General features: G+C 44.0%; 1 protein-coding gene across 1 annotated transcript in view; it reads right to left on the bottom strand.

Annotated features, from left to right (window-relative positions):
* Nucleotides 1-25,506, bottom strand: part of TTC28 (tetratricopeptide repeat domain 28) — a 478,850-nt gene that overhangs the window by 55,897 nt on the left and 397,447 nt on the right. The gene's annotated exons all lie outside the window — the stretch shown is intronic.

Genomic DNA, 25,506 nt, shown 5'->3' on the forward strand with positions numbered 1-25,506 from the left:
GAATCGGTTAACAAGGTGGATGGAGAGTAGATCGACAGCTCTACGGATGACCTGTGACTTCAAAAGCACCATCACAAACCATCACCCATCCAGAACTGGGATCGGCAGACTGTACGCTGATCAGTCATTCGCTGGCTGGTGGAGGCCACACTCATTATAAGCTTGGGATGAAGCCCTGTCACACTTACTCCATTTCTAAATTTATATTTCCCTTTAGGTTAATGGAGCAACAGCTCACAATGGTTTTAAAATCAACAGAGAAGAGAACAAGGTGGTGGGTCATCTTTAAATTTACAAAAGTTTAGTGCCGGGGCTTATCCTGTGTTCTGATGATCACAAAACAAGCGTTGATGGTAATAGAGGAAGACTTGGAAGCAGGGTGACCTAGTGAAAAGAGCATGGGATAGGGAGTAAGAAGGATCTGAGTTCTTATCCCGGCTCTGCCACTTGTCTGGTGTGTGACCCTGGGCGAGTCGCTTCACTTCTCTGGGTCTCAGTTCCCTCATCCATAAAATGGGGATTAAGACTGTGAGCCCCATGTAGGGTATTGGCTGTGTCCAATCTGATTAGCTTGTATCTAGCCCAAAGCTTAGTACAGTGCTTGGCACATAGTAAGCTCTTAAAAAATATCATAAAGAATTAGCCACAGCGAAAGTGACCAGCAAAAACATGCACAGACTGTAACATCCATTTACTTAGTGGGATCAGTGGCAAATATTTCAAGAACTACAGAAATTCCCTTCTTGAAATCCTCACTCTTTTAAATTCACAATCACATTTAGAATTTGCTAAAAACATTTGGAAGTCAGAGCTAATCCACAGATCAACCCTTCTCTCCAATATGAGGGAAGTTTGACTTATAATCTCTGGGTGGCTTATCAGTATCCCAGACAGGAGGAACTTTGCCCTCCAAGCTCAGAAAATTCCCATGATGCTTGACCTCTGTGAGATGCTTCTGGGGATTTCCTAAAGGGGATGAATTGGAGTAGTCAGAGATGGTGCTATTTAAATTCTTCTCCACTGCCTGATTGTCAGCTCCTTGAGGGTAGGAATCAAAACTACTTACCATAGTGTGCTCCTGAGCCCTTAGAACAGTGCTCTGCAATCAATCAACCAATGATATCTATTGAATGCTTACTGTGTGGAGAGCTCTATCTACGTTCTTGGGAGAGTACAACAGAGTTGACAGAGGCGATCCCTGTTCACAAGACACTTAGAGTCTATGGGGGTAGTGCTCAACAGTAAATGCTAATAAATGCCATTGATTAATTGAGTGATTAATGGAGAGTCCAATTTTTTGTGTCAGAGTGGCATCAGAAATAGCGAAGGAACTATTTGATCACTGACATCACTCCTGATGTTTGGGGATGTGCTCTCTATCATTTCTAATTTTCCCCCTCAGTGCCCACAATGTTACCTCAAGATGACCATCTCTGTGCCTCAGTTACCTCATCTGGAAAGTGGGGATTAAGTCTGTGAGCCCCATGTCTTATCCATGAATACATCCCACCTCCTCTAGAACATGTTGTTCTTTTCCGCTGCATATCTTCCCGTGGTAACAAATTCCATATGTTTCCCACCCACTGTGTGAAGACGTGCTTTCCTTGTCTTGGACCGGCCATTTTCAATTTTCAATGGTTCCACCCTCATCCTGGTGTCATGGGATTACGGTAAGCAATAATTCCTTGTTCGCCCTGTCCACACGCTTGGTGATATTACAGACTTTGCTCACAGCCCCCTCTACCCGTGTCTTTCCAGACAGAAGAGTCCTCCCTCTTCTAGCATTTTCTCAAAAGAAAAGTGTTCTGCCTGCTGTCTCTATGTTCCTCCAGATTTATTTTGTCCTTTCTAAAATGAGGTGACCAGAACGCACTCCATACTCCAGGGGTGGATGAACTGTGTCTGATCTGATTCCAGGGTTTAATAATAATAATAATAATATTGGTATTTGTTAAGCGCTTACTATGTGCCAAGCACTGTTCTAAGAACTGGGATAGATATAAGGTTATCAGGTTGTCCGACTTGGGACTCATAATCTTAATCCCCATTTTACAGATGAGGTCACTGAGGCACAGAGAAGTGAAGTGACTTGTCCAAAGTCACACAGCTGTCAAGTGGCGGAGCCGGGATTAGAACCCATGACCTCTGACTCCCAAGCCCAGGCTCTTTCCACTAAGCCACGCTGTGTCTCTAGTGCAGTGTGTGGCACACAGTAAGTGCTTAACAAATATCACTGTTATCACTGTTATTTGTTAACAGCCTCTATCGCTCTCTAATGATGCCTGGCATTTGGTTGGCCAGACATTGGGCTGGTATTCATTATCAATCAATGGTACTTACTGACCATTTACTATGTGCAGAGCACTGCACTTAAGGCTTGGAAGAGTACAAAGGAACAGAGTTGGTAGATGTGATTCCTGCCCATAAAGAGCTTACAGTCCACAGGGACAGGCGATTTAAAATAACATCCACTGGTGACTGGTGAGTCATGACTGATAGCCTGGTGTCCAGCATCATGGGGTGTTGTAATTTGCCTTACTTTTTTCCTGACAGCATTAACTGTAGTTGTTTATACTAAAACTTATTTGCCACTTTTCAATTACTTTAATCATCTACAGAAGCAGCATTTCCCAACCCAGAGGAGCTGTCACCTTTTTATAAAAAAAAAGGTATTTGTTACGTGCTTACTACACGCCAGACACCTAAGTGCCGCACAGATCCTGGCTAATCAGGTTGGACACGATCTAAGTTCCACATGGAGTTCACAGTCTTAATCTCCATTTTACAGATGAGGTACCTGAGGCCCAGAGAAGTCAAGTGACTTGACCTAGGTCCCACAGCAGACAAGTAGGGGAGCTGGGATTAGAACCCAGGTCTTTCTGACTCTCAGGCCCATGCTCTATCCACTAGGCCATGCTGCTTCTCACCTGTATGAGGAGTTCTCTGCACACTCCCCCTGGCAGAGTCAGAAGAGCAGGGAGTAGGGAGAAAGAGCAGAACCAGGAGCAATACCTGATTATCCTGATCATCCACGACTGCAGCTTCGGGGGCCTAAGCTTATTTCTCCTGTGGCTCCCACCGCCCCTGAATCATTTGCTTCCCCGATCCCGGCAATCTCTCCTCACGATTTGGGGAGCAGGAAACGGGCATCTGAGAGAGGGAATGGGGTAGAGGATGGTCAGGGATTGTTGGGAAATGGGCAGACAGGGATTGGCTAAGGCTGGCAGGAGGATGGTGAATCTACCTCCTCTATCCCTTTGGTGCTTCTGATCCTGTCCAACCAACCGACAGGAGTTTTTCCTCCTGGTAGATCTAGCCTCCTTCCCCTCTTTCCCACCCCATGACTCCCAAGCCCAGGCTCTTTCCACTAGGCCACACTAGTAAGTGGGTCTTGAAACGCAGAGAATCACAAATCCTAAAACTGACCAGAAGCTCAAGAAGACCTCTGCTCTAGCCCCTATGTGTATATAGATCCTTTCCTAACCCATCCCAGAAAAAAGCTATTATTTTCTTTTTGAAGTTTTCCTGGGACCAACACATTATGTCCTCCTTGGGGAGCCTGCACAATCACTCCTCTAATTAGAATATGATTCCTTGTTTCTAACTCTTCTTATTGTTCTGTACGCCCCGTTCCTCTTGTCCTCTTTGGACTGTGAGCCCACTCTTCTAGACTGTGAGCCCATTCTTCTAGACTGTGAGCCCACTGTTGGGTAGGGACCGTCTCTATATGTTGTCAACTTGTACTTCTCAAGCGCTTAGTACAGTGCTCTGCACACAGTAAGCGCTTAATAAATATGATTGATTGATTGATTGATTTGGTGATGGTGAGAAGCAGCATGGACTAATGGATAGAGCACGGGCCTGGGAGTCAGAAGACCTGGGTTCTAACCCCAGATTCACCACGTCTCCTGTGTGACCTTGGGCAAGTCACTTCACTTCTCTGTGCCCCAGTTTCCTCATCTATAAAATGGGGATTCAATACCTGTTCTAGAGAAGCAGAGTGGCTACAGAAGCAGCGTGGCTCAGTGGCAAGAGCATGGGCTTTGGAGTCAGAGGTCATGGGTTCAAATCCTAGCTCTGCCAACTGTCAGTTGTGTGACTTTGGGCAAGTCACTTCACTTCTCTGTGCCTCAGTGACCTCATCTGTTAAATGGGGATTAACACTGTGAGCCCACTGTGGGACAACCTTATCACCCTGTAACCTCCCCAGTGCTTAGAACAGTGCTTTGCACATAGGAAGTGCTTACTAAATGCGATTATTATTATTATTATTCTAATTAGAAACCCATGTGGGACCTGATTATCTGGTATCTACTCCAGTGCTTACTGCAGTGATTGACACACAGTAAGCACTTAGCAAACATCATAATTATTATTAGGGTGAGTCAGTGTCCTCCTTTGTAGTAATCTTTCCTACACTTGAGGTGGGCATAAAAATCCTCCCTAACCTATCTCTTCTTCTCCATTCCCAAAGATGATCAGTTGAAGCAGCTCTGCTATATGGTACACTGTACAGATGGGCACTCTTCATTTTAAAAAGACAAAAGCTGAGAAGAGATGATTGAGCATTACAAATGTCCTGAAGGAAGGGCTTTTCTTCTCTTACTTTTTCTTCATGGTATTTCTTAAGCACTTACTATATGCCAGACACTGTACTAAGCACTGGGGTAAATACAAGCTAATTAGGTTGGACAAAGTCCATGTCCCCCATGGAGCTCATAGTCTCAATCTCCACTTTACAAATGAGGGAACTGAGGCACAGAAAAGTTAAGTGACTTACCCAAGGTCATACAGCAGACTATGGAAGGGCCAGAATTAGAACCCATGTCCTTCTGACTCCCAGTCTGGGCTCCATCCATTAACCATGCTGCTTCTCCAAGACAATATGATGAAATGGTTGTTCACTCAAGACCACTTGGCATTTGAGTCAATGTATAGATAGATTGGCATTTATTATTTATTGGCATTTACTAATTATTATTTTTTGGCATTTACTAATCACGGCACTTATTAAGCACCGGACTAAACAATGGATAATGATAATACTAGCAATAAGGTCTGGAAAATACTAATAGAAATAGATTCACCATCCTCCTGCCAGCCTAAGCCAATCCCTGTCTGCCCATTTCCCACTGACTTTATGCATGATCTTATAAATTAATCAAAGGCAGGGAAAGTACATTTCAGTTCTTTTGTAAATTCCCACAGTGCTTTGTACTATGCTGTGCAAAAGAGGAAGGGGGAGAGGTGGAGAAAGGAGAGAGTTGAGAAAGAAGGGAGAAGAGGAAGGAAGAAAATATAGAAAAAGAGCCTTAATTGAAGACTGAAAAGGATAGGTTCACATCAAGGCAATATATCAGTAGGTTAAGAAGGGTTTGCATAAATACATGGGTGAGTGGTACATAATGGGTTACTAGAGGAAAATGTTTGTACCACCCTGTAAACTGTAAGATCCCTGTGGTCAGTATCACATCTATCAACTCTATTGTATTGTACTTTCCCAAGTGCTTAGTACAGTGCTCAGCACACAGCAAGCACTTAATAAATACTACGATTGACTGATTGATTAATTGCAAAGAAGGGATTTAGAAGGAAACTTCAGGGATAGTGAAGGATTAAATCAATACGATGGATGTCAAAGAGAACAGCCATCACACTATTCCAGGAAAGCAATCAATCAATGGTATTTATTGAGCGCTTACTATGTGCTTACAGAGCACAAATATTCTGCTACCCCCTAACAGAGACAGATTACTGAGTGGGAGGAACCCCTGATCTGATCCAATCATGGTTTTTCTTCTGTTCTTATCCAGGCCAAACATTCTCAGTGTCTTTCATCTTTCCTGACAGATCTAATTTTCCATTCCATTGTGCAAAATGCCGAGATTGCACTTATCATCCGGGACAGGAATGGTTCTTCTCTCCCACCCGGTTCTCAAAATCAACACACTTTTCTAGGTAAACTTGGATTTGCGGTTACAAAAGCACCTTCGAGATTTCTTCCATGTAAATGAAAAAAGGTTACTTCCTGCTTCCCTGGTGGGAAGGAATACAGTCATGTTTTTTGAGTAGATTATGATTTCCCTTTTAATAGAGTGTGAGGTGGGCCACCAGGTCATTGGAGAAAATTTTAATAGTGTTTTTTTTGTTCTGCTCTAACAATCACTGGCAGAATTCCAATGGAAAGTGCCGTTCTTTACAGGTGTCTGATTTCTAACCCAACTGGTTTTTCGTCTGAATCTCATGAGAATATAAGCCTGCACTACAGGTTAGCACTTAAAGAGGTTCCACCAACAGAGCACTGCAAAATCAACCAATTGCTTCTGTTTCTTTCTTGCAACTGCTGCTGGGTATTTATTGCTAAACAGTGAAATAGTCATTATGGTATTAATTAGGTGCTACGCCCTGGGCACTGGGCTATTCACTGTCATAGGTATAAAATGGTGGGATTGGACACAGCCCATTCCACATGAGTCCTAAGGGGAGAGGGAGAACATATATCTCATCTTCATTTTATAGGAAGAAACCGACGCACAGAGAGGTTGGGTGACTTGCCCAAGGTCACCCAGCAGGGCAGTGGCAGAACTGGGAGAACCACCCAGTCCTGTGCTCTTTCCACTCGCTCTCAGCATGTTCAAATACACATCCCTCTTGGGAGGCTCCCGAAGGAAAAAGAACTAGGATATTGGTATATTTTGTTTAGAATAGGTATGGTTTGCTTCTCTTAGAGTTCCTCTCAAGTAGTTGTACTAATTATGGCATTTATTAAGCACTGGACTAAACACTGGATAAGGTTAATAATAGCAATAATATCTGGGTGATGCTAAGCAAGTCTAATATTTTTAGAAGAAAAGGTAATTGAAAGGGAAGCAAAGGTACTAAAGGTCCATAGCCAGTGAAATCTCCTGGGTAAAATTGAAGTTGCCGTTCACTTAGTGTAGAGACCCTGTCAAAAGACCACTCTGCCTTAAAGCCACGAGTGGTTGATTTTCAACTGCTGGAAATCCAGCATACCTGCTATGAAACTGTTTGAATGCTATTCAAGGCTTTGCGCCTATAAGGTTCAGGGATTGCCACTCTCCTAGAGATACAGTCTTTTCTGCGAGATCAAAAGGAGAAAGCTCAAGAATATAGGAAATGCAGGCAGAGCAGTGAAGAAACGGGTCAGAGAAAGAAAGGAGGAGATCAAGGACCAAGCCCTGACTCTGAAGGGGGGAAGATGATGTGGGAGGAGAGAGTATAAATGGAGAAAGCAAGCGATGCACAAAAGTGTGAGGACTGGAGATGAAAGAGAGAGTGAGAGAAAACACTTATGGGGTTTATACCATCTAGGAATGTAACACTTCACTATTTTGGGGGTCTGGAGCCCACTTTTGGGGGGCAATGGTGTATCCTCCCTCACTAGAGTGCAAGCTGCTTGAGGGCAGGTAGTGTGTTCTCTAACTCTGTTCTCGGTTCCCAAGTGCTAAGTACAGAGTAAGTGTACATAGTAGGTGCTCAATACACACTACTGAGTAGCTGATTGATTCAGTGCCTAGAAAACCAATATCCTGGGCTGCCTACTTAATTAGCGTATTACATCTCACCATCAGCAAGACATGTACTTGAATTGGTTTTTTTTAGTACTGACGGTAGGTTGCGTTAAGCCATCCGCCCGCTCTCATCCAGTCCCTTTTTGACCAGTAACATGTTAATCAACCAGTGGTATTTCTTGAGGTCATTCTGTGTGCAGAGAACTGCACTGAGCACTTGGGAGAGTGCAACAGAATAGGAAGACACAATCCCTGGGCTCAAGGTGCTTACAATCTAGTTCATGAGACAGATAGTAGAATAAATTCCTGTTAGGGGAAGCAACAGACTGTACGTAGAAAAGCAGCATGGCTTAGTGGAAAGACTCCGGCTTGGGAGTCGGAGGTCATGGGTTCAAATCCTGGTTCCACCACTTGTCAGCGGTGTGACTTTGGGCAAGTACTTTTACCTCATCTGTAAAATGGGAAATAAGACTGTGAGCCTTACGTGGGACAACCTGATTAGCTTGTATCTACCCCAGTGCTTAGAACAGTGCTTGGCACATAGTGAGCTCTTAACAAATACCATCATTATTACTATTATTGTTATTACTTAGGGAAGGCCTCTTGGAGGACATGTGCCTCCCTCCCTTTCCTCTCCTTCCACTCCCTTCTGCATCACCCTGACTTGACCCCTTTTTCTTCCCCCCTCCCAGCCCCACAGCACTTGTGCCCATATCTATCACTTATTTATTTCTATCAGTGTCTGTCTCCCTGCCTCTAGACTGCAAGCTCATTGTGGGCAGGGAATGTATCTGTTTATTGTACTCTCCTAAGCGCTTAGTACAGTGCTCTCCACACAGTACGCGCTCAATACGAATGAACAAATGAATATCAAAATCCTTAGTGGGTATAGACCCAAGTGCATAGGCAAGACATCAGGGAGGGAGGATCAGGTGGAGAGGTTAGTCTCGGAAGACTTCCTGGAAAAGATTTGATTTTAATAGGGCTTTGACTATGGAGAGAGTGGTGGTCTGTCAGACATAAAGAGGTAGGGACTTCTAGGCAGGAGCAAAGGAGTGAGCAAGGGGACAGCAGTGAGAGAAGACTGAAGCACATTGAGTAGGCTGGTGTCAGAGGAGTGACGTCTGCGGGCTGGGTTATAGTGGGAGAGGAATGAGGATGAGGGAGAGAACTCATTGACTGCTTTAAAGCTAATGGTGAGGGGTTTATGTTTGATGGAGATGAATGGACAACCACTAGAGGGTTATGAGCAGTGAAGAGATATGCATAGAACAATGTATTAGAAAAATGACCCTGGCAGCAGAGTTAATTATGGACTGGAGAAGAGAGAAGTTGGAGGCAGGGAGGTCAGTGAGGAGGCTGATGCAATAATTGAGGGAGAACAGGATAAGCCTTTGTTTGGGCCAGTGTGGGGAAAAGGGGAAGGAGTGGGTGAGTTACCCAAGTGTTTAGGTGACATAAAGTGACAGTAGGGGGGAAATAAAATGGGGAGATGAGAGATTGATTGTGGAAGGTTTTCTGCAGGAGGTGGGATTTCAAAAGAGCCATGATGATGGGGAGAACTGGGATCGGCAAAATGTGAAGGGGAGGGCATTCCAGACCGGACCGAGGCCCAGAGCAACAGGCCAGCATCAAGAGAGCTGAGAACGAGGCACAGTGAGTGCTGGACTGAATGGAGTGAAAGGTGTGAGCTGGAGGGTAGTGGAAAAGGACTGAGGATAAGTTTCCCCTCTCCTACCTTACCTTGCTGATTTCCTACCACCAATCCAACCCACACACTTTGCTTTTCCAACACCAAACTACTCTCTGTACCTCCATCTCATTTATTCTGTCACCGACCCCTTGCCCATATCCTCCCTCTGGCCTGGAACTCCCTCCTACTTCACATCCTACAGACCACAACTCTCTCCACCTTCTAAAATCATATCAGCTCCAAAAGGCTTTCCCCGACTAAGCCCTTATTTCGTCTCCCCGTTGTCCCATCTGAGTCACCTATGTACTTGGATCAGCATTTCCCAAGTACTTGATATCTACCCTACTCTCAGGCCCACAGAACTCATTTCCCCTTTCTGTAATGTATTTTCATTTCTGTCTCCCCATCTACACTGTAAAATCCTTCGGTTGTATTACATTTTTCCAAATGCTTAGTACAGTGCTCTGCCCACAGTAAGTGCTCATAAGTACCAGTGATTGATTGATCGATTGATAAGTCGTGGGAAGATGATGGAGATCAGAAGGAATACAATATGAAAGAACATATTGGGTAGCAGGAGGAAGTTTACAATTTAAAGTATGTAAATACACTTTTCATCACTTTAACTAGGATTCTCAAGTCACAGAAATAGCTCTTTCTCAGAAACTCTCCATTTTTGGACCAGACCATAAGGGAAAAAACATGGAGGATGAAGAAATACTAAAACAGAGAGATTACCTTCCTACTGCTGCCTGGATCTGGGTGAAAACAGACTTGCTATCCTGTTTGAATCCAGAACCTTCTCCTACCACCAATCCCACAATCCTTTCCTATCAACCCCACCACTCCAGCTCGTGGGAGATGGAGGTGAAGCTTGAAATACAAAGTTCTACTGATGATAAAATCTATCTAAGAATTCTCTGTGAATAGGAGACACAGTCCCTCAGCCCTTATAACAGTTGATACTCTCCTTCCTTCCTTGATAAGATCTTCCCATTACCAACGATTGACTTTTTTTATTGAGCACCTCCTGAATGTAAAGCACTGCACTAAGCATTTAAAAGAATGCAATCCTTGCCCTGATGGAGTTTACAATCTAGGAAATTTTAATATTCGGATTAATCCATTACCCATCTCCTTTTACCTCCTATAGTCGATGGATCTTATTGATCCATGTTCTTCCCATCTTTCCTCAGCATAAAAAATTGAACATTGGCTGTATATAGCAGAAAGCCAATAAAAGGAGTCATCCTGGGACTATTTTTTTCAATAATGGTATTTATTAAGCACTTACTATGTGCCAAGCACTGTCCACAGCATCAGGGAAGATACAAAGTGCACCAGTTCACTCCATAGACTGTGAGCTTGTTGTAGGCAGGGAATTTGTCTGTTTGTTGTTGCACTGTACTCTCCCAAGTGCTCAGTACAGTGCTTTGAAACACAGTAAGCACTCAATAAATATGATTGATTGAATGAATGAATGAATGAATAAGCGTCTAAACAGGGATTCTTTTCTGACTCTCGAAATATGTCACTTTAAAAAAAACAAAAGGAAGAAAGAAAGCATTTCCTTTAAATAAGTCACCATCTCATTCGTATTGAAAAAAGGCCCTCCCTTCCCTTCCTTTCTGAAACCTTTCCCGGTCAGCAACAGAGAGGAAATAGGTGATTACTAAGGAAAAGATTTTTATCAGGTTCTGGATGGCAAAACGCATTCATTGTTTCTGGAGGACCGAGGGACTGTGCCTTCTGCCCCCAATCTGCTAATTAATGGCACTCTCCAGCACAGTGGGGTTTGCTGAGTTACCTTTTTTCCCTCTGGGTATCATGCTGACTATTGGCTGGCTGCCACTAGTATCATTTCCACAACACAGCTGTGTGTGCCTGCAGATATGAGGACTTCCATCTGAGCACTTTTAGGGTGCTCAAACATAAATCAACGGGCCACTGAAATACACTGCCAACTGGTCATTCATTGGGCTCCAGTTCTTATCAAAAGGGATCGGCCATGGGAACGGAATGAGAACTAAAGAGCATTACAGGTCAGAGAAGCATTTTCTCACTGGGAAAAATCTAATGCTGGAAAGTTTCCCAGTTCACAAAGATGATTTCGTTAACACAGCACTACTGATTAAAGGCTCTTTTTGAAAACACCACTGTGACTGAAAACACACTCAAATAAATACTGGTACGGTTCAATTGCCTTCCCCCATCCTGAGAAGATGTAACTTTTGCCATAGTTAAAGGATCAACTCAGAAAGACAGGGGCGCTGGTGATGAGGTAAAAGAAAGTGAAGGGAAAATGATATCAGCATGTATTCAATTTGCATAACAAGTAGGGATATGCAGGCGACAGCCTCAATGGGTCTAAAAGGTCTAAAAGCACGTTTGTCGTTGTAGTAGAAATGGTATTTATTAGCGTGCAGTGCACTATATCGAGTGTTTGCGAGATTCAAGAGACACCTTTCCCATTCACAAAGAGCTAACATTCCAATGGGTGACAGAGACGTACAAAACAGTGACCAAGTTTGGAAGCACCAAGCAGGTCAAGGATCAGATTGAGCACAGGATGATTATGCATGGATGAAGCAGCAGAAGAAATACTTGAGTGAACAATGGAGTGCACAGATATACAAGACTCTCCCAAGTGCTTAATACAGTGCTTTACAAAGAGTAAGCACTCAACAAATACGACTGAATGAATAAAGAGTACTGAGCATGAGTAGAGAGCAAACAATTAATCAGGGGGATTTATTGGGTGCTCACTGTGTGAAGAGCACTGTATTACAACTGAACTGGTAGACACGTTCCCTGCCCACAAGAAGCTTAGAGTCTAGAGTGGGAGAGGACATTAAAATAAATTACAGACATATCTAAATGCTAGGGGTTTTGCTGGGTTGATGAGACTTGGGGCTTTGGGAATAGATCAGGGAAGTTTTGCTGGAGGAGGTGGCATTATAGGAGGGCTCTGAAGATGGGGACAGCTGAGGTCTGTTGGATTTTCTGTGGAGGGTTGCAACTGTTCTGCACTGGACTGGTGAGCCAGGAGCTGGAGGTGGGCTAGTTGGGATGGGGGCAACAATTAGAAGGTGAAGGGGGAGAAGGGGTGAAGAGACCTTATAAAAGAGAGTCTTCTTTTTTTTTTGAGAGAGAAATACTAATATTAAGTTATGTTACTAAATTAAATCAACCCTTTTTCAAATGAAGAGAGAGATAAGGGTTTGGGATAATGAGAATATGATAGCAAAGCTCAAACTGGGTCTGCTTTTAATGGAGTCACGCAGCTGAACTCCATGTAATGCTGTGAGAGTGGACCCCTCAGAGTTATTATAAATACAATAAAACATAATATATTGTAATGAAAATGCATATTTGAATGCGACTGTGATTCAATTACTGAAGGAAGCAGGGGTTGGTGGCTTATTTCGAATCCTCGAAATCTAGGTAAATGGCACTCAGTTAAAAATGCTATATTGTAACCAAAGGGCCTTATCATAGAAAGAAAAAGTCTGCTTGGGGTGAAGGGGCAACCTTCAGGGCACAATAAAATGATAGAGAGCTGATGGACTTCTATCATTTAGTTTCTTAAAGTGTTCACAGCCCAAAGGCTTTGGTTGACTTTTGAAAGAATCCAAAAACCCCCTTAAAAGAGTTTACGAGAACCCTTTTAAAGCTCTTTGAGTAAAAAAGACAATTAAGCGGCTGAAGACAGTGACAGAATACAGATCCCATTTCTCAGTCTTAAAGTTCCAACATCATTTGGGGAATAGGTTTCCTGGGCAGAGTCGATCAGCACTGTGTTAGGTGGCTGTGGCCCCAGAGAGGGGCAGGAGTGTCTGGAATCCTTACTGGGTTTTAAGGCTTCAGGCCCAAACTCCAGAATTCACTCATTCATTCATTCAATCATATTTATTGAGCGCTTACTGTGTGCAGAGCACTGTACTAAGTGCTTGGGAAGTACAAGTTGGCAACATATAGAGACGGTCCCTACCCAACAATGGGCTCATGGTCTAGAAGGGGGAGACAGACAACAAGACAAAATATATTAACAAAATAAAATAAATAGAATAGTAAATATGTACAAGATAGTAAATATATACAAGGCATAATCCCTCTACCCTGCAGCTGCCCCGAGGTGGCTCAGACTAGCATAGTTTCCAGTCTAGGAATTGCACAGGGGTTGGGTTAGTACCAATGCCCCGGGGAAGTTGAAGCCATTCAATCAGTCAATCAGTCAATCATATTTATTGAGTGCTTAGTGTGTGCAGAGCACTGTACTAAGAGCTTGGGAGAGTATGATATAACAAACACATCTGAGGAGAGTAGGAGATCCACAAAGAACCGTGTCTCCTCAGCCCCCTATCCCAGAGGCTGGTATCTATCCCACCCGTCCAGGGACCTCCACTCTGGGAGCTTGCCTGAGATAGGATGAATGGAGGACGATGGAGGATGGATGGGAGGACCCAGGGTGGTGGGAGGTCCACAATTCCTTCAATCATCTCGTCCCCTCCTACCTCACCTCGCTGCTCTCCTATGGCAAACCAGGCTGCACACTTTGCTCCTCTAATGCCCACCTTTTCACTGTACCTCGATCTCGTCTATCTCGCCATCGACCTTTCACCCACTTCCTGTCTCTGGCCTGGAATGCCCTCCCTCTTCATACCCAACAGACAATGACTCCCCCCAACTCTATTGAAGGCACATTTCCTTCAAGAGGGCTTCCCTAAGCCCTCCTTTCCTCTTCTTCCACTCCTTTCTGTGCCGCCTTGACTTGCTCCCTTAATTCATCCCCCTCTCCCAGCCCCACAGCACTTATGTGCATATCTATAATTGCATTTATTTCTATTAATGTCTGTCTTCCCCTCTAGAATGTAAGGTCACTGTGGGCAGGAAATGTATCTGTGCTATTGTTATATTGTATTCTCCCCACTGCTTAGTACAGTGCTCTGCATAGAGTAAGTGCTCAATAAATATGACTGACTGACAATTCCCTCCCGCCTTCTCCGATAGCCCTTGGTCTGCCTGAGGCCTCCTTATTTGTCCCAGGGCTTAAAAGGAAAAGTTGGCCCCTCTGCTTCTTCTGCAAGAAGCCGGTCTGCCAAGTAGCCAAGTAAATTGCCGTTTCTCTCCAATTGGACTTTATGAAACTTCTTGGGCCTCTATTCCTCTGCTCCAGATGATCCTGCCATCGTGTTATACAGAGAAGACTTTGGCTGATGCCATTCTTGTGTTTTTCAGCCATATTAACCCGGTAGGGGGCTTTGGCTGCCTGAAGCTTTCAAAAGCCATTGTCAGGAAGTGAAAGCCCAAAACGCGACTAAGATGGTTATTAGCTGGTAGGGAACATCCTCTGCATCTTAAATATCTCCATTGAAAGAACAATAATAAGGAAAACAATAATAACAATAATAATAAAATCCCCCAACCAGCTGTCACCATTCCACTCCCGCCCAAAGGGGCCCAGAGTTTATACAGGACCTAATGGAAAACATGCTTTAAACATGCTTTTGTGCTTTGCTGCAATCAAAACCAGCAGAGGGAGCACAAGTTAGCAGACAAGTCTGAGCCCCAACTGAGATGACTTGGTCAATACTGCCCATAAACGAGCCGAGACCATGAAAATTAGGGGCACTGCGATGTCTTGCTCCATTAGAAGCATGGAAAAGTATTGTATTCACCCAATGGAAAATTACAAAATTAATTGGAAAGGAGGTGGAACATTTTATTTCCCAGATCCTTTGCAGTGGGATTTGTAATTAATAATTGCAGAGTCCTCTTCAAGTATGAAATATTTATGAACAGTTAGACGCTAAATAAAATATAGTCATTTTACAAGAAGCAGCGACTACCCAAAATTGATGCTGCATAATCTTGGAGAGAAACCCAGAGACGTTAAAGGATAATAAGCCAGCCTTGGTTCCCCCTCCCACTCCTGGCATCCCTTGTGATGAAGAATCCCCAAAGAATGGATTTCAGTAAGGAAGGTGGAGAGATGCTGGTGATAAATGGAGGGGTGGGGGTACTGATCCTTCGTAGCCCTCGGGGCTGTGGCTCCATCTCCCTAGACCCCCTCCCAGGCTCTGTCTGCAGCTGAGCTCACATTGGGCTGCAGCCAGGGAAACACTGGCAGCCACTTGAAGCCGTGCTCATATGTGCGCAACAAGAGCTTGCAATGTCAGGGTAGAGGGATCCCTGCTTCTTCCCTGAACTCACCCCTCTTCCCTCACTTCCACCCCGCAAGATGGGGTTCAGCAGCCCTGATTACCAATCAATCAATTAGCATAGCAGCATGGCCTAGTGGATATAGTCCAGGCCTGGGAGTCAGGTGGTCATGGGTTCTAATCCCGGCTCTGCCACTTGTCTGCTGTGTGACCTCGGGCAAGTCACCTTACTTTCCTGGGCGTAGATTACTTCATCTGTAAAATGGGATCAGGACTTGGAGCCTCATGTGGGACATGGACGGTGTCCAACCTAACCAGCTTGTATCTTCCCCAGAGCTTAGAACAGTGCCTGGCACATAGTAAGCCCTTAATAAATACCGTTAAAAATCAATATTGGGTGCAGAGCACTGTGCTAAGGGCTAGGGAATGTTCAAAAGAGTTGGTAGACATGATCCATGTCCTTAAGGAACTTGCAATCTAACAGGGGAGAGGTGGTAAATCAACTACTCACAGGAGGACGAAATAGAGTATAAAGACGTGTAAATGTGTTCTACAAGAGAGTCCGAGTGTTTAGGTGACTGAAGTGGCAGTTTGTGGGAATCGAGGGTAGGGAAGTGGGTGATTAATCAGGGAAGGCCTCCTGGAGATGTGATTCCCAAAAAGATTTGATGGTGGGGAGAGGAGTGTTTTGCCCTTTTCTCTCCCATGGTATTTATTATGCGTGTATTTCGGGCCAAGCCCTGTGCTAAACCCAGGACTTGATGCAAAATGATCGGACTGGGCGAGTCCCCATTCCAAGAAGGTTTTACAGTCTAAGCGGGAGAGACAGCAGGCATCTTATCCCCAATTTACAGAGGACAAAACTAAGGCCCAGAGAGGGTTAAGTGATTTGCCCAAACTCCCACTGCAGGCCGGTGGCAGAGTTGGGATGATGACCCAGGTCTCCTGCCCCTTGGTCCCTGTTTCTTTCATCTTGGCCCTGAGGATGAGTCTAGTCAAAGTGCCCTATTATCAATGGTCTTTACTGGGTGCTTACTGTGTGCTGAGCACTGTACTAGGCGCTTGGAAAAGTAGCATGGTGTGAGAAGTAGCATGGTGTAGTGGATAGAGCACAGGCCTGGGATTCAGAAGGTCACGGGTTCTTAATCCCGGCTCTGACGCTTCTCTGCTGTGTGACCTTGGGCAAGTCACTTAACGTCTTTGGGCCTCAGTTACCTCATCTGCAAAATGGGGAGTAAGACCGGATTACCTTGTATCTACCCCAGAGTTTAGAACAGTGCTTGGTATCTAATAGGCACTTAACCAATACCATGGTTATTAGTACAGTACCATAAAGAGAAGAATCAGGGGCTAGCGATTCTGTTGGACACTCGACTCTTTCCCTGCACCACACAGGCAGGCACACAGGGCAGGAGCAGTGCTGGTTGGCTGGCGGTTGAGAATCGGGGTGGAGTGGGGGGAGGCTGGGCCCCCTCCCCTCCTCACCGACTACTCCCCTCCTACCCTATGCCAGGGAGGCAAACAGTTGAACTGGGATAACTACTTGGAGTGCTGTTTTTCCAACTCCATTCGGCTGACTCGAAAATATATCCTAAATGTGAAAATGCTAGTAAATACTCCGTAGTCTTAATTGTTAAATGATTAGGACGGAGCTAAATGAAAGGTGGCAGGGTGCCCTGCCGTTTATTCATCTCTTCTGTTGGCTTACACGGGTCTGCAATCTCTATAGTCGGCTCAGTCACAAAAAGGTTTCTATGGTTACGCTAGATGTAAATATATTATAGGGTGTGGAACGCGAAGTGATTGGCTAGGAGACGACGCTGTTTATTTGCCAGATGCTGTTTTTGCAGTATAACCCCTCTGGGAGATGACTTGCCTGTATGGCAATGCTCGGCCAGTTAAATATTTGTTTCTGGGTTTATGGACTGAAGCAGAAAAAAAGCTGTTGCTATTACAGAGATGCTCTACCCTGTGTTGCCGAGTGCATCCCTGATAGATGTTTACATGCAAAAATAATACGACTTCAGCCTGATTCTAAATGAAGGGCTCTATGACACAAGTAAGTGGAGAATGGATTTGGGCGTCTTCTTAATTCTAGGTGGGAAACGGAATTGCAGTTACCACCTTGATTATATCACATCTTGTAACTACCCCTGCCTTTAGCATAGTGCTTGGCACCTAGTCACAGCTTAACGAATGCCACAGTTATCATTTTTATTATTATTTTTACCTTCAAAGAAGACTCTTTACCCACTCCCACATTTGCTGAATTAATCCAGAGATAGCTAATGCTTTTTTAAATTTAAGACTGTAAGCTCCTTGTGGGCAGGGAACGTGCCACCAAATTTGTTACAATGTATTCTCCCATGTGCTTAGTACAGTGCTCTACACACACCAATTGCTCAATACATATGATTGATTGATTGACTGAAGAAGAATGAAGAACAGTTGTACATTACAAACACACACATCCTTCATATTCAAAGATGACACTACAGGCAGTGAATTTCACCAGTGGAGGGTTTGTGTGGCTGCAAATCACATCCACAATCAAAATGTACGCACATCCAGAGGTGGCACTTGGCTCTGCATGGAAGAAGAATACTGTAGGAGTTGCCGAGAGACCAAACAGGAGGTGAAATTTCTATCCGAGTGAGCTCAAGTCCTAGATTTTCCGCAACAATCAATCATTTATTGAACGCTTACTGTGAGCAGAAACATGCTTCCTGCCCAAAGTGAGTTTATAGTTTAGAGAGTTTAATTTAGACACTAACATAAATAAATAAATTAAATAACGGGATATGTAAATGAGTGTTATGGGGCTGAGGGAGGGTTGAATAAAGAATACATCTTGAATTTTAGGTTGCTAATGTCTCAAACATCAGTAACTGGTCTTCTCTGAGACCAAAGGCCGTGCTTTCAGTAAATGAAATAACAAAGAGAATGAGAGGGACAGTTTCATAAAAGGTATACGATAAGTTAAAGATGGCTACTGGGATTCACTAATTACGAAATGAATGCAGTGATTTCTAGGTTGCAAATAATTTTGCCTTAAATGCTGAATCCCTAAAAAATGTAGTCAGTTAATTTTATGTATTGAGCCCTATGTGCAGAGCACCATACTAAGCACTTGGGAGAGTACAACAGACATATTCCCTGCTCACAATAAGCTTACAATCAACCGCTTCAAGACCTGCTAACAGTCACCCTCACGTATGAATCTGCTGGTAGCTCTGCAAACCTGAAAGAATTTCATTCACAGGCAACAACCCTCTCCAAATGGTAAAACACTTGCAGACTGTTCAAGGAGAAAATTAAGGAAAAAGATTGTTTTCCTAAAATTTTCCTTCAGGAGTCTGGATGCATGTCAGGGCATCTCTTTTTTTAGCTATTATTATTATTATTATTATGAATTATTATTAATAATAATTGTGGTATTTGTTAAGCACTTACTATGTGCTGTGCACCGTACTAAGCGCTGGGGTGGATACAAGCGAATCAGGTTGGGCACAGTCCCTGCCCCACATGGGGCTTACAGTCTCAATCCCCAGTTTACAGATGAGATACCTGAGGCCCAGAGAGGCGAAGTGACTTGCCCAAGGTCACACAGCAGAAAAGTGGCAGAGCTGGGATTAGAACCCATGAACTTCTGACTTCCAGGTCCACGCTCTAACCAATACGCCATTATGCTTTCCTCCCTCTCCTCCCCAATAACACTTCTCAATTAATACCGTTTTTCTCTCCCTATTAACACTTGGGTTCCCTGAGGCAGAATTATAAGAGCCTTGGCCACTGATCCAGAAATAGAAGCATCAGACACTAAGCCCTGGGAGATTTTAGAACAATCTCTTCTCCTGGCAAAGTGCATCTTTTAGTTCAATAAATTTAAGTGTTTTTTTTCTGGCCTAGAGTTCTTTTTTAAAGCTCATTTTAAAAAGGCATAGAAAGATGGCCCCACACTACTATGCTATATTATAGAAGAAAGACCCTTTATGTACTTCCATATTTACTTACCACCATCCTCAGTGCTTGTGTAAATATGTACATTCAATTGAACATTCAATTAATTTACTGATTCCACTGCTTGTAAATATCTGAATGCCTGTCTTCCCTATTACAGTATAAGCAGGGATTGGCCTGGAAGCTACAAGGACCTGGATTCAAATTCCGGCTCCAGCACTTGTCTGCTATGTGACCCTGGGCAAGTCAGTTAACTTCTCTGTGCCTCAGTTACCTCAGCTGTAAAATGGGGATTAAAGACAGACAAGTGGCAGAGCCAGGACTAGAACCCACGTCCTTCTGACTCCCAGGTCCGGGGCCTCTATTAGGCCACACAGTTTCTCTTCAAAGCCCTACTAAAACGGTACCTTTTCCAAGAGTTCTTCCCTGACTAAGTTGTCCTCAATTCCCCTACTGGCTCTCCCTTCTGCAGTGCCTTTGCTCTCAACCCATAAGCACTTTGATTTTCACCCCTCCCCCAGGCCTGCAGAATTTATGCTTTATATCCTTAAACACTGCTATTTCCTCTCTCTGTAACTTATTTTAATATCTGTCTCCCCAATTAGTCTGTAAGTTCCTTGTGGGCAGGAATTATGTCTACCTATTCTATTGTTTCGTACTCTACTAAGTGCTTAGTACAGTGCGCTGTACACAGCACAAATACCAATGAACAACTGATACACTGATTAACTGACAGGCTCTTGTCCAGAGAGCAATAGCTCCTTTTGCTTGAATTACAGGCAATTTCATAGTGAGACATCATCTTTGGATAAATGCATTCTGAGAATTTTTAGCCAAGAGGAAAGTTTTACCCACCTAACAAACCTAAAACAAAAAATAGGGCATTCCTAGGACAATTCATGATGGTATCCTTGGGCATAATGAAGAAGATCTGAATTAAGCGCCATGTCCCAAAGAAGGATACGAGTAAACATCCTACAGCAAAGCCATCCATGGGGGTAAGGTGAGGGGAGGTGGTGCATATAGCTGGAGAAAACTGAAGGGAGAAATGATTTCTCACCATTACAAGATCAAAGGGTAGACTACTGTCATACCAAGTAAGATTACTTGCTGCAAAAAGCGTAAGGCGTGTACCAGAAAAATTCTAGACTGTGGTCAGAACATAGAAGAGTCCTCAGGCTACAGGCTGAAAATGAGGTCACAAATAGTGGCTCTGTCAATAAGTGGATGGGTAAATAACAATAACAGTAATTATGGTATTTGTTAAGTGCTTACTGTAGGCCAGGCACTGAACTAAGCGCTGGGGTGGATACAAGCAAATCAGGTTGGACGTAGTCCCTGTCCTGCATGGGGCTCACAGTCTTAATCCTCATTTTCCAGATGAGGCAAGTGAGGCCCAGAGAAGTGAAGGGACTTGTCCAAGGCCACACAGCAGACAAATGGCAGAGCCGGGATTAGAACCCATGACCACCTGACTCCCAGGCCTGCTCTATCCACTATGCCATTTCACTACCTCACCCTCACACCTCTCTGTCACCCCGAGCAATTTGCCTACTGTAATCGATAAAAGGTACTTATTGGGTGTTTCCTGGGTGAAGAGCTCTGTACTAAGCACTTGGGAAAGTCCAGAACAACAAAGCTGGGAGATGCAACTCCTGCCCACATGGAGCCTAGAATCTACAGCAGGAGACAGAAATTAAAGTAGATTATAGATAGAGGAAATACAGTGCAAGACTAAATAGGTACTGTGGGGCTGGGGTGAATATCAGAATATCATGCATCAAAGTATTAAAGTTCAAAATATAACACAGACACAATTGTTCAGTACTACTGATGGACTGACTCCATACCAAGCTCATTTTCTTCCCAATATCAATCAATCAATGGGATTTACTGAGCACTTATCATGTGCAGAGCACTGTATTAAGTGTTTGGGACTTAGTTACAACACAGTTGATAAACACATTTCCTGCCCACAATGAGGAGCAGTGTGGGCTAGTGGATAGAGCATGGGCCTGAGAGTCGGAAGGACATGAGTTCTAATACCGGCTCCGCCACTTGTCTTCTGGGTGACCCTGGGCAAGTCACTTCACTTCTCTGTGCCTCAGTTACCTCATCGGTAAAATGGGGATTAAGAGTGTGAGCCCCCTGTGGGACATGGACTGTGTCCAAACTGATTGGCTTGTATCTACCCCAGTGCTTATGCCTGGCACATAGTAAGCACTTAACAAATGCCAGTTAAAAAAGTAAGAAAAAAAATATGAGCTTACAGTTTAGAGCAGGCTATGTCCTTTCAACCAATCAATCATACTTATTGAATGTTTACTCTGTGCAGACCACTGTACTAAGCGCTTGGGAGAGTACAACATAACAGAGTTGGTACCTCAGCAAGAACAGCCCATCTCTGACTGGTGGGACTGGTGGAGGAACCCCAAGGCACAAATAGAAGCTGTCAACTCAATTCAGTCTCCAGTATACAAAATGAAGCCAGGAAGAAAGAGACAAGTAGTTTGCTGAAAGCATGATTGAAATAATTTTGAGTAGGGAAGGAGGGGGTGTAAAACCAACTGCTTAACAATGGACGCTCTTTGAACAGATCAACAGAAATGAGAAATCACAGACCACTTATAAAGCACTTGGGCCCATTAACTCTTTGAAGCAGCAGGTAGCCAGTTACAAAAGCACTGTTCATAAAACGTACTCTAGTGACCTGAAAGAATAAATGCACTTCTTCGAGGGTCAAACACTCCCTATGACTGAACAGTGAAGAAAATAATTGAATTCAGGTTTGAAAAATCTCACCCTTTCCCCTCCCCTTCTGGAAAATCCGTGATGCTTTGTACTGGTTTCAGACTACGCTTTGCTTTGATTCTCATTCTCAGGGAGTGTGAGGGCTGATATTGCTTAGCAGAAGCTTTAATAAGAGGTAAGCTTTGTCATCCAAATTTAGAAATTATTAGGTAGCATTTCTCTTCCTCCTGGGGAAAAAAAAAATGGGGGCGGGAGGAAACAATTTTCCCGAACAACAGTGAACTCTGCAGAGTCCTGCTGATCACTGTGGAAAGGGAATCCCCCTGGCAAAAAGACTCAATTTTAGAAGGCAGAGTTCATTACGTGTCCACTAGAGAAATAAAGTCCAGTACCTAACCTGGCATGAACATCAAATGTTCATATTAGTTGTCCAGGGTATTGCTTTCTATGAGGCGAGAGAGTGGGGCTAGAAACCAGAAGTTTTCATGACAGGTTCCCCCTAGTGACAAATAATTTTGCACCATTAAAGGGTTTCGTTCAGATTTAACATTTATGAAATTGAGGTTGAATCTTACATAATGTGAAACCGAGTCCTTATAAGATGAGACTGCATCATATAACAGACCTTTCCAAGTTCTCTACTGGGGATCGAAAGCACACAAGGAGGCAAAGCAGAGCTACTGAAAATGCCATCAAATCTAATGTTCCTCATGGATTCCTTCGGGAAGCAACGAAATTGGTTAACTTTCCAAGACAATCCGGAGAGGTGAAGATTAATTCAGAGGTCTGGAGTAAGGCATTTTCCTTCTGAACCCACCAAGGCTGCTATATATTTGAGAAGCAGTGTGGCTCAGTGGAAAGAGCCCAGGCTTGGAAGTCAGAGGGCATGGGTTCTAATCCCGGCTCCACCACTTGTCAGCTGTGTGACTTTGGGCAAGTCACTTCACTTCTCTGGGCCTCAGTTACCTCATCTGTAAAATGGGGATTAAGACTGTGAGCCCCATGTGGGACAACCTGATCACCTTGTAACCTCCCCAGTGCTTAGCACAGTGCTTGGCACATAGTAAGCACTTAACAAATACTCATCATCATAATAATAGTTATTATTATAACATGTTCTTGGTTCAGAGTAAGCACTTATAAATATAATAATTAGTATTATTATGATCATTTGCACTCTGGGAGACAAGTTCTTTCCTCTGATTAAATGGGGCCAACTTCTGACGTTTAGCTGGCCTGAGACAGGGAAGAACTGACCATCTCTGCCCATTCCATGACATCCGTAAGTTGTGCTGTGTGTGTCTGCAGTGTAATAAAACGACATCAAATGGATTTCCATTTGAACAAGAGGGTTTCTCTGGGGGAAAAGTGACTCTCCCCACATGTTTTGGAGCCACTGTGTTCCCTCACAGGACTTTGCTCAAACAGGTACCACTTTCAGAGATTGACCTGTGTGACTGATTGATTGATAACAATAATAATAATTGTGATATTTGTTAAGTGCTTACTCTGTACCAACTTGTTGCCAACTTGTACTTCCCAAGCACTTAGTACAGTGCTCTGCACACAGTAAGCGCTCAAAAATACGATTGAATGAATGAATGAATACCAGGTACTCTACTAAGCACTGTGGTAGATACAAGATAGTCAGGTTGGACGCAGTCCCTATCCCACATGGGGCTCACAGTCTTAATCCCCGTTTTAAAGATGATGAAACTGAGGCCCAGAGAAGTGACTTGCCCCAGGCCACCCAGCAGACGAGTGGTGGAATCACGATTAGAACCCAGGTCCTCTGATTCCAAGACCCGTGCTCTTTCCACTAGCCCACACTGATTCTCGTTGACTGATTCCAGCAGGACGGAGCTTTCCATATTTCTCCCTCCTCTGTCACCCCATTGTGTGCCCCCTCGCAGACCCCGAGATGGGGCACCTCAGCCTGATCTCTAGACTGGAAGCTCGACTCTATGCTAGAAACTTGTTTTGGGCAGGGAATGTGTCAGTTTATTGTTGTACTGTCCTCTCCCAAGTGCTTAGTCCAGTGCTCTGCACATGGAAAACGCTCAATAAATAGAATCGACTGACTGACTGCTTCGTTTAGGGGACCTAAAGAAGTCAGCGCTGTGGATGAAAAGTAATCTCCCTGACCCATGAGAGGCAATACCACCCAGAGGGCCACCCCACATCCAAACACTCCATCACAACGACGAAGGCTTTGGCTGGAATGGATTGGGGTATGTGAGGACGGTGGCGGCAGCAGCAGCAGTTGATAGCAGCTTTCTCTCCCATCCCAACAGTGCCGGGAGGGAAGGGAAACCAGGGAAACTGCCATGAGCCATCATCGCAGCCTCTCGGTGTTGCATGAGTCCCTGGGAGTGACGGGAGCTGGGGGTGGACTAGAAAAATGGCTGTGTTCGAGGCCCCGGACTCTCTAGGCTCACCTTGGGAAGTTGGGATGTAACTGGACTCAGGATGGCCTTGGATTGGAGAAACAGCATGGCCTAGTGGGTAGAGCACGGGCCTGGGAGCCAGACAACCTGGGTTCTAATTCTGGCTCTGCCACTTTGCTGTGTGACCCCGGACAAGTCGCTTCATTTCTCTGTGCCTCAGTTTCCTCAATGCAAAATGGGGATTCAATACCTGTTTTTCCTCCTTCTTATCCTGTGAGCCCTCTGTGGGACAAGGACTGTATCCGGCCTGATTAACTTGTATCTACCACAGACCTTAGAGCAGTGCTTGACAAATAGTAAGCACTTAACAAATACCATATTTTTTTTAAAAAAAATGTACATTAGTGGCAGACATTTCCACGAAATGTCTTACCAGTAGTCTGGATACGGTAAGAGTTTGTTTTTATGGGTTTTTTTTTAAGTAGACAAACACTCTCCATCCTCTCAAGCCCCACACTCCAAAATCTAACAGGAACAAAAGAAATCTGAGGGTAACTTTCTCTAAAAAAGTCAGGTAGGTATCTTATGAAATTTCAGAATTATAAAGAATATCATTCAAGAGATAAACAGATTGTATGTGGCATTCCCAGAGACCAGATGTCAGCAGGGAACTTCATGTTAATGTAAACGATAATCTGACAAAGTGGTCTTCTCAATGTACACTAATCACAGAACAGAGACCCGAGGTGGAGCCCTACTGAGAAAAGTTGATTAAAATACAGCACAATGATACCAATGATACCACCTTCTCTATTTTCCTAATAGACATGCAATTATTCATACGGCCAAATTAGTCAAGTGGTTGTGAGAAAATGTGGATTGTTGAAAAAAAAGGTGGAATATTAAAAATGGAAAAGTGGTTCTCTTCATTATCCAGGGTCTTTGGTGGCCCCTTAGTTGATAGAGGTGACCATACAGACATACGTCCCTTGCCACGGGGCACTAAATTAGCCTTCCCAATT

The sequence above is a fragment of the Tachyglossus aculeatus genome, chromosome 21, assembly GCF_015852505.1.
Source record: "Tachyglossus aculeatus isolate mTacAcu1 chromosome 21, mTacAcu1.pri, whole genome shotgun sequence".
NCBI lineage: Eukaryota > Metazoa > Chordata > Mammalia > Monotremata > Tachyglossidae > Tachyglossus > Tachyglossus aculeatus.